The sequence below is a fragment of the Hibiscus syriacus genome, unplaced genomic scaffold (assembly GCF_006381635.1).
Source record: "Hibiscus syriacus cultivar Baekdansim isolate YM2019G1 unplaced genomic scaffold, ASM638163v2 tig00110895_pilon, whole genome shotgun sequence".
NCBI lineage: Eukaryota > Viridiplantae > Streptophyta > Magnoliopsida > Malvales > Malvaceae > Hibiscus > Hibiscus syriacus.
In genome coordinates, this window is record NW_024062903.1 from 6,103,052 (window position 1) to 6,114,244 (window position 11,193).

Consider the following 11,193-nt stretch of genomic DNA (forward strand, 5'->3'; position numbering starts at 1 on the left):
AAATGAGAGAGAGATTAAATAAGATGGAAGCAGAGATAACAAATTTGCAAACCGGTCTACTACAAAGGATGGAAGAAATATTTAAGAAACATGCTATAGGTAGAAGGATCGCGGATGACCAACTAACATCATTCGAGCAAGATCTATCGCATCCTCCAGGGTTTGGACCAGGAGCATCACGTCCTGCGGGGCTTACTTCTGACCCCCAGCACCCACCAAGGTTTACACCAAGGTTTACACCAGAATTCAGTCCTCCTCCTGGTTTCACACCTATACACATCTCTGCTCACCCTTCGGTACCTCAAGAAGCACGACCTCATGTATATGTCAGCAATGAGAATCAGCAACACCACATGGTATCTGCATTCCCAAACAATTATCAGCCTGTTATTGAATACTTAACTCCAGATCTAAATGAGTTAGCCGAAAAGGAAAAAGCCAATGAACAAATAAATCAACAGTTGAAGAAATTGGAAGAAATGGTAAAATAAGTAGAAATGATTGAACCTTTCTGTGGGCCTGACGCTAGAGAGCTGAGCTTAGTCCCAGACTTGATCATCCCTATGAAATTCAAGGTTCCTAAATTCGAAAAATATAATGGAACCACTTGCCCTTCATCTCATATTACCATGTTTTGCCGGAGGATGGCTGGTCATGTGAATGATGAAAAGCTGTTGATTCACTGTTTTCAAGATAGTTTAACAGGTTCTACTGCCAAGTGGTATAACCAATTAACTAGGGCTCACATCAAATCATGGAAAGACTTGGCAAAAGCATTCCTAGAACAGTATTGACATGTTACAGATATGGTTCCTGATCGGTGGAGTCTTCAGAATATGGAAAGAAGAAGCAATGAGACTTTCCGACAATATGCCCAAATGTGGCGTGATATTGCTGTACATGTCCAACCCCCTTTACTCGAAAAGGAAGCTACTTTAATTTTTGTTAACACTTTGAAAACTCCATACTTGGGGGCATTTTCTTGGAAATGCCACCAAAAATTTTGTTGATTTGATCATCTCTGGTGAGCTCATTGAAAATGCTATAAAAAGTGGCAAGATTGAAGTAGCTGAAGGGTCTAGCTCCAAAAAAACCTGTATACCGGAAAAAGGATATTGAAGTTGCAAGTGTCTACCACAAGAATACTGTAAATAATGTCACAATAACCCAATCAAGGGCGGAGAGGAATGACATGAACACTGCTAGAAATGATTTCAGGGTACCTCACAAGGAGAGAGAAAAAGTATCCTTCACACCACTATCCGTACCTTATTCAGAGATATACGCCTCATTATTAAAAGAATATGTGGTACGCCCCTACCGTTTGACTCCTATTCAAACACCGTACCCTCATTGGTATGACGCAAATGCACATTGTGATTTCCATGATGAAATTGTTGGCCATTCTATTGAGAATTGTTTTGCCTTCAAAAAGATAGTGCAAAATCTGATTAACATAGGAGGATTACAGTTTGACTCACCAGATGTATCAACACACCTACTACCGAATCATGGAGGTAAAGGGGTAAATGCAATCCATGAGGAGAATAGGAGGAAGGCAAAGAAATACGTTCATGAAATTAAATCTCCCTTCAGTTGGGTATTCCAACAACTCTGTCAGGCTGGCATGATTCGACAAGATCCTAAGCCAAAGACCAATGAGTGTGGACACTATTACAAATATCATCGAGAAGAATGACATGAAATTTAGCTTTGTCCTGAATTCAGGGGGTTATTACAAAGATTGATGGATAGTAAGGAGGTAGAGTTCTTTGAGGAAGATAAGGAAAAAAGAGAAGAATATCTCTTCACGATAGAAAATTTTGAGCCCGTTCACAGAACAAGCAAGCCAGTGGTCATTACTGTGAAACCATCAGTAATGAATTATGGGTCGTCAACGCCAAAAGTTGTAATCACAGCTCCTTCACCATTCCCATTTAAAGACACCCGCAAGGTGCCTTGGAACTACACTGTCAATGTTTCATTGATAAGGGAATCTGGTTCGCTAGAGAAAATAAAGGTAGTTGAATGTGAAACACCAGGAGGCAACTTGATGACTGAAATAGTGAATGAAGTTGGTCACTTCACAAGAAGTGGGAGGTTCTATTCTCCTGAGATATCGAAAGAAGTAGATAAAGTGAAAGCAAAAGGAAAAGTTGTAGTGGTACCGCAGAAGATATTCAACGATGAACCCCCACCAATGATCAATGAGCCGGTAACAGAAACACAAGCTCAAAAATTCTTGAAGTTTCTAAAACATAGTGAGTATAGTGTAGTTGAGCAGCTACACAAGCAACAAGCACGGATTTCGATTATGGATTTGTTAATAAATTCAGAGGTACATCAGAATGTGTTACTGATAGTGCTCAATCAAACGTTTGTGCCTGAGGATATACCAGTGAACAAGTTGGATCGAATTGTAGGGCACATAGCTGCTGACAACCTTCATAGCTGCTGACAACTACATAACTTTCACTGATGATGAAATTCCTGATGGTGGAATGGGATCGGTAAAAGCCCTCAATATCACAACTCACTGTCATGGTCATGTCTTACCAGGTGTTTTGATTGACAATAGATCTGCACTTAATGTTATGCCTATGACCACATTACGAAGGTTACCGGTGGACAACTCACATATGAGGGCCTACCAAAACATTGTCAGAGCCTTTGATGGAACTCAGCGGGATGTGCTTGGAAAGATAGAGGTACCACTGTTGATTGGACCAACTGTCTACAATATTGATTTTGTGGTGATGTACATCAATCCTTCATATGATTGCTTGCTTGGGAGGCCATGGATTAATTCTGTAGGGGCAGTCCCTTCGTCCTTACACCAAAAATTAAAATTAGTGTCAAATGGTCAGTTGATTAGTATTAGGGCAGAGGAAGAAATTATTGCTTCTGTGACGCCTGACGCCCCATATATTGAGACGAATGAGAATGCTCTAGAGTGTTCCTTCAGAGCCTTAGCATTTGTCAATGCTACTTTTGTTGCTAAAGGAAACAAGATTCCTTTCCCATGCTTATCTAATTATACTAAGATGATTGTGCGAGAGACTCTAAGAAAAGGAGCCAAGATAGGAAGGGGTCTTTGTAGATGGCTTCAAGGGACTTTATATCCCAAATTTGTCATGATGAAGAGCGATCGCTTCGGGCTGGGATTTAAGCCTGATTTTCAGCAAAGAAAGAAAGAAACGAAAAAAAGAGGTGAAATAAGAAGAGCTAGACTGAAAGGAGAGGATATTCCGTGGGAGCATATGTCTTTTCCTCCCCTGATGAGCTCTTTCAAGTTTGGAGGAGTGTTTGATATAGAGCAATAGTTAGCCAGAGAAATTGATGAAGAAGAGCAGATGAAAAACAGAGCTATGGAGGATTTGGTCATTAACATGATAACTGGGGATGATAAAGCAGGAAGATATTTGGCTGGAATCCGTCCTTGCTTCCCAGGGGAAACACTGAAAAATTAGACTGCAGAGGATCTCCCTGTAGTTTTTAAGATTAATTCAGAGTAATACCCAGTACTAATCCTTATACTTGTGCTCGTAAGTAATAAGGAATTTTCATAAGGGAACTATGTTAACTCTACTTGCTTTCAATAAAAGACAGTCTTTTGTTTCTTAAATGACCATCATTATTTACATTTACATTTTCATTCTTTATTCTTCATTCTTTATTCTTTACATTCATTTCATAAATTTTGATCACCTTCCAAATATATATTCGATTCAATTTTTCCCTTTGCAGGTGTCACAATATCAATAGCATGAATGTTTCTGAATTTAATACTGAGATAAACTTTGAGTAGCCCATATGTATGGAAGAAATCAGTGAGTGTCAGGATGAGGTAGAATGTGATGTTCTTAACGAACTATTAAGATTGGTAGAAAATGAGGACAAACAAATTTTACCTCACAAGGAAGAAACTGAGGTTATAAACTTGGGAACTGATGATGATAAGAGAGAAGTAAAAATCGACAGCACACTTTCTGCTGAGATATGGCAAGACTTGATAGATATTCTTCGAGAATTCAAGGACATATTTGCATGGTCTTACCAAGATATGCCAGGGCTGAGTACAGATATAGTAGTGCACAAGCTTCCGATAAAGCCTGAGTGTAAGCCAGTTCAGCAAAAGTTCAGAAGAATGAAGCCAGAAATGTTGTTAAAAATTAAAGAGGAAGTGATGATACAGATTGATGCAGGGTTTCTTCAAGCGGCAAAGTATCCAGAATGGGTTGCCAACATAGTCCCTGTGTCAAAGAAAAATGGTAAAGTTTGCATGTGTGTGGATTACAAAGATCTTAATAAAGCAAACCCGAAGGATAATTTTCCATTCCCTCATATAGATACTTTAGTGGATAACATTGCTGGTCATTCGTGGTTTTCTTTTATGGATGTCTTCTCGGGGGTATAAACAAATAAAAATGAACATTGAAGACATGGAAAAAACCACATTTGTGACTATGTGGGGCATATTTTGCTATAAAGTGATGTCATTTGGTTTGAAAAATGCTGGGGCAACTTGCCAAAGAGCTATGGTGACTCTTTTCCATGACATGATGCACAAAGAAATTGAAGTGTATGTGGATGACATGATTTTCAATTCCAGGACTGAAGGTGAACACATTCAAAACTTGAGGAATCTTTTCCAAAGGTTGAGGAAATATCAATTGAAACTCAATCCAACTAAATGCATATTCGGGGTAACGTCAGGGAAACTCTTGGGTTTCGTGGGTAGTCAAAAAGGAATTGAGATTGATCCAGATAAAGTAAAGGCCATTCAAGATCTTCCACCACCTCGTACACAGAAAGAAGTTCAAGGATTCTTAGGAAGGTTAAATTATATATCTCGATTCATTTCACAATTAACTTGAAAATGTGACCCAGTTTTCAAATTGCTTCGAAAGAATAACCCCAAAGTTTGGAAAGACGAGTGCCAAAAGGCTTTGGAGATAATCAAGGGATATTTGTCTAATACTCCAATTCTAGTGTCACCAGTCCCTGGTAGACCATTGATCCTTTATCTAACGGTCTTTGAGAATTCGATGGGATGTGTGTTGGGGCAGCATGATGAATCTAGAAAGAAAAAGAGAGCCATCTATTATCTAAGCAAAAAGTTAACCGATTGCGAAATCCGATACCCGCCAATTCAAAAGCTATATTGTGCTTTGGTGTGGGCTACTCGAAGGCTCATGCAATACATGTTATACCATACTACTTGGTTGATATCTAAGCTTGACCCTTTGAAATATTTAATGGAATCACCAGCTTTAACTGGTAGATTGGCTAGATGGCAGATGTTGTTATCAGAATTTGACATTGTATATGTGAACCAAAAAGCAATCAAAGGGAGTGCCATAGCAGATTTCCTTGTAATTCGTGCCTCATATGATTATGAGTCCTTAAACTTTAAGTTTCCAGATGAGGATCTGATGTGCATCACGACCAAGGAGGAAACAATTTCAGATGATAAATCTTGGAGGCTGTATTTTGATGGGGCATCTAATGCTTTAGGATAAGGAATTGGAGCAGTACTGATTTCCCCGGAAAATGTGTATTATCCTTTTACAAGCAGATTGGAGTTCTTTTGCACCAATAATATGGCAGAGTATGAGGCTTGTGCTATGGGGTTAAGAGCAGTCGTAGAAAGAAAAATCAAAGTGCTCCAAGTATATAGAGACTCCTCATTAGTGGTGTACCAATTGCGAGGAGAATGGGAGACAAAGAATCCAAAGTTAGTGGAATACCGAAGATTGATCCTTGAATTGGTAAAAGAATTTAAAGATGTCACTTTCAATTATCTCCCTTGAGAAGATAATCAAATGGCAGATGCTTTGGCGACACTTGCTGCAATGTTCCAAGTAAATAGAAGAGCTGACATGATGCCAATTAAAATGAAAATGTATAAAACCTTAGGACACTGTTATAATATCGAAGAAGAGGAAGATGGTCATCCATGGTATTATGACATTTTGCAATACATCAAGCATCAAACTTACCCACAAGGTGTGTCTGAGATCGATAAAAAGATAATAAGGAGAATGGCTGTCGTATATGTATTAGATGGGGAATTTCTGTACAAAAAAGGTAGCGATCAAGTTTTGATGAGATGTGTGGATGCCCGAGAAGCAAAAAGTATACTTGAAGAAGTACATGAAGGGATATGTGGAACACATGCGAATGGGCTTTCTATGGCTAGGAAGATCATGCGATATGGATACTATTGGGCCACTATGCATTCAGATTGTGTTGATTATGCACGAAAATGTCACAAATGTCAAATCTATGGAGATAAGATCCATACATTTCCGTCACCTTTGCAAGTGATGACCGCACCATGGTCGTTTTCTATGTGGGGCATGGATGTCATTGGGGAAATTACACCAAAGGCTTCGAATAGACATCGCTTCATATTTGTAGCAATTGATTATTTTACTAAGTGGGTTGAGGCTGCTTCATATGCAAATATCACGAGATCTACAGTTTGCAAATTTATAAAGAGAGAGATAATTTGCCGGTATGGGTTGCCAGAAAGAATTGTCACAGATAATGCCACCAATCTGAATAATAAGATGATGGTAGAACTTTGTACTCAGTTCAAGATAAAACCTTCTAATTCAGTGGCATACCGTCCAATGATGAATGGAGCAGTGGAAACAACAAATAAAAATATTAAAAGAATCATCACCAGGACCACTGATACTTACAGAGATTGGCATGACAAATTACCTTTTTCTTTGTATACATATAGAACTACAGTACGAATTTCGACAGGGGCAACGCCTTTCTCTTTAGTCTACGGGATGGAGGCAGTCTTGCCAGTGGAAGTAGAAATCCCATCACTTTGAATTTTAAAAGAGGTGAAGTTGGATGAAGCTGAATGGGTTCAGACTCGGTTTGACCAGTTGAATCTCATTGAAGAAAAAAGATTAAGAGCTATTTGCCACGGTCAGATGTATCAGAAACGAATGATGAGAGCTCATGATAAGAAAGTTCATCCAAGAGAATTTCGAGAGGGTGATCTAGTGCTAAAAAAGATCCTGCCAACTCATAAAGATTTCATAGGGAAATGGATGCCTAATTGGGAAGGTCCATATGTTGTCAATAAGGCCTTCTCTGGAGGAGCATTGATCTTGGCAGAGATGGATGGAGAAAAACTGAGAAATCCGGTAAAATCAGATTCTGTCAAGAAGTATTATACTTGAAGAAAAAGAAAAAAATTAAAAAAATAAAAAAATGAAGAGAGAAAAAAGAGGGTTTAAGATGAAAATCCGCAAAGGACATCTTGAAACCAAAGGAAGACTTTAAGTTGAAAACCTGAAAAGGCGGCTCAAAGGCATTTTGAGATTAGACATCAGGCAGCTAAATCCTCTCGAGGGTCTAATATTTTGAGAGAAGCTTCACATCTATAGACATTTTGGCAATCCTTGAAGTCTTCCAGACAGAAGCTCAACTCAATAGTTATATCAAGTGGATTGATTCAAGAACATTCGTGCTAGTGATTCATAGGGACATCTGACATGTGTTTTTAAATTTCCATTATTTATGTGATTACCATAACTTTGTAAATTCAATTTCTTGTTTGTTCTTTCAAGTCCCAATTTTATTCATTTTTCTTATAAGTAGATTAACATGGCATTAAAAATAAAAGATTTTTTGGTATTACTCTGAATTAATACTTACAATTTCAGAGATTCTAGCCCTAATGCTCGAAAAGATTAGAGTAAGATGTGACCAAAGAAAATGCATGTGAGCTGAAAAAAGCACATTGAAAACACTGATATTTTGATATGCTGACGAAGATGAACAGTTCAAAAGGAAAAAGAAAAGGATTTGTATGGGAACAAGAGAAATGAAAATTTGCATAAAATAGCCCAAGCAAAGTGTGAAGTGCAAACGAAATGATGAATGACACATTTGAAATGAAGATTTGCAGGACCACAGAGTTCATAATTTTAAAAGGACATCATGCATACATCAGTAGGCATCTATAAATAGGAGCATACTCATTCATTCATATTCATTGAAATGCTTTGAATGTTTTGACAAAAATTCAGAGAGAGTCAATAACAATTAAGATTCACCGCAGAAGGAGGTGAACCAACATTTCCAATGGAGAGTTCATAATGAGAAGAACTCATCCGACAAAGGGAGAAGAAGTTCATAATGAGAAGAGCTTTTTCGACCTATCACTCGATTCACGGCATTTCGAATCAGTGATGCCTCACTTGAGGGATCAACATTTCCAGTGAAGAGTTCATAATGAGAAGAACTATCCGACAGAAGGAGAAGAAGTTCATAATGAGAAGAGCTTGTTTGACCTATCACTCGATTCACGGCATTTTGAATCAGTGACACCTCACTTGAGGGATTGAAATTTCCAATGGAGAGTTCATAATAAGAAGAACTCATCCGACAGAGGGAGAAGAAGTTCATAATGAGAAGAGCTTGTTCGACCTATCACTCAATTCACGGCATTTCGAATCAGTGACACCTCGCTTGAGGGATTGACATTTCCAATTGAGAATTAATAATGAGAAGAACTCATCCGAAAGAGGGAGAAGAAGTTCATAATGAGAAGAGCTTGTTCGACCTATCACTCGATTCACGACATTTTTAATCAGTGACACCTCGCTTGAGGGATTGACATTTCTAATGGAGAATTCATAATGAGAAGAATTCATCCAACAAGGGAGAAGAAGTTCATAATGTGAAGAACTTGTTCAACCTCAGATCAATATTTCCAGAAGAACCCGTGTCTTGAAGAGAAGAAATTGAGTAAAAAATGACGCTCTTTTATCTTTACTTCATTCTCGTTTCACAGTAATGAGCAAAGAGGGGCAGCTGTGAGCACTATTTTCTTATTTTAATTAAAATCGATGCCCCCATGTGAATAACACCATTCCACTCACCCATTTACAAACAAACCCCACTCAAACTTTACCTAAACCATCACCAAAGTCAGCAAATCCAAAAAATTTCACCTAACCCATCAACATCTTACCAAAACATAAGAAGAAGAAAAAAGGGAAAAGGGGATTCGGTGAGCATGGCAACCATAAAGAAGGAGGAAGGGGGATCCATCAAGGGAAAGACATTCACGAACAGGGGGTTCTGATTCGAACAGAAAAGGAACAGAGGCATTCGAACATAGCGAGAACTAAAAAAACATTCGATTTACAAGGAAAATCAGAGGAGAGCTCACCAAGCATCATGCTCGTCGGTGGAACGCCAAAGGTCACTAAACTTCAATAATTCTTCGAGAGGTAAAATCCTTAGATCTACGGTTTTAAGGAAACTTTTAGTTTATGAGAGGTTCGGTTTTGGGTCGAGAGAGAAGAAAGGAAATTTTTGGGACCATTTGGTCCCAACGCCGCCGTGCGCCACCACGTCGGCCACCGACCATTTGGTCCCAACGCCGCCGTGCGCCACCACGTCGGCCACCGAGGATCGTTGTATAGTCCACTGCTGGCGACAAATCGACGATCTCTCTAAAGAGAGTTTTGAGAGCATTTTACTCTCCATCTCTCTCTTCTCTTGGCATAAATAAGGAAAATGGAAGAACAAAGCCATTTTGGCCTTTAGATTTCATATATAAATATTAACTAAAACTACTTCGTTTTACAAAGGGCCTTTTGCATATTTTTACATATGGGATAATTACATTATTAGCCATTCCAACTTTGTAACCTCAAGTTTCAACCATTAAATGAAGTTTTATTTCATCTGATTTCGAGTATTAATATTTCCTTATTTTTATTTTAGTCTTATTTTAATTATTTAATTATTTTCGATTTTGGTTATCATATCTGTAATTATTCCAATTTAGTCATTGATTTAGTATGTTATATATTTTTTTTAATATTTTGATTTTGGTTATAATATTTATAATTGTTTATTTTAGACTTTACTGGATGTTTTACTTAATTACTATTTAATCCTTTTATTTTTGAATTCATCCTATTTTAATCACTAATTTCACGTGTTTTCCTTAAATTTCGAAAATTGGCTATGCAATTTGTAAATATGTTATTTTAGCCACTAGTTAGTATTTATGTTTAATTATAATTCATGTTTCTTGTTTTTTTTAGTATTTATTTATTTTGTTAATAATAATGAAACTTGACCAAACATATATGGGATTATGGTTTCTAGCTGTAATAATACCGACACAACATATTTTAATGTGTAATGCTTTAGGTAAATAAATATTTTAAGAACAAATTAAATGCACACCATAATTATTCCAACTTTTTTCGTTAGTAACAAAACATGAATAGGAGGAAGGCTATACTTTCACGTGAAGTACAAAGCACACAGTATAGAAACTGATTAAATAAAGGTCCTGTTTTATTTATTAAGTCCTTTAATTTATTTTTTTTCTTTTTTAATTCTTTAAGTTCTATTTTTGTTATTTTGGATCTTTAAACTCTTGTAAATAATATTTTAGTCATTTGAGTTTTTGTTTATTTTATTTAGGTCCTTTGAGTTTCTGTTTTTGTTATTTTTGTCCTTTAAGTTTTTGAAATTACTGTTTAAAATTTAAAAGTTTTGTTTTTGCCATTTTAGTCTTTTAAATTTCATCTTGTGATATTTGATCTTCAAAATTTATATTTTTACTATTTTAGTCTTTTAAATTTCTGTTTGTGTCATTTTTGTCCTTTAATTTTTTAATTTTGTTATTTTGATTCTTAAGGTTTTTTTTATTATTTTAGTCTTTATAAATTTAAATATTTATTGTTTGCTATTTTTATTTTGGATATGTAATATTTATTTGTTTTATTTCAGTTCTTTGAATTTCTTATTTAAGTTATTAATTTGAAGCAAATTAATTAAATTTCAATAAATAGATCATAATTTAATTTTATATTTAATTCATGATTTTCACCATTTACGACAATGTATAAGCGAAACAGTACTAATTTTGAGTGTTGTGGGGGTGTTAATCCTTCCTCACGCATAATCGACTCCCGAACCCATTTTAAACGAATCTTTGGTAAACGCAGACCAGCTTTTGTCTTAAAAAATGATTTTTCTTAAAATTGTTTTTAAAAGACGTTTTAGGTATTCGACCTACCTAACCCAAAGGTTAATGGTGACTCTTTTTAATTCTTTTTAATTCTTTTCAATTTATTTCAAATTACTCCAAAATCACCCATTTTCCAAAATAAAAAGTCGTAACTTGTTTTT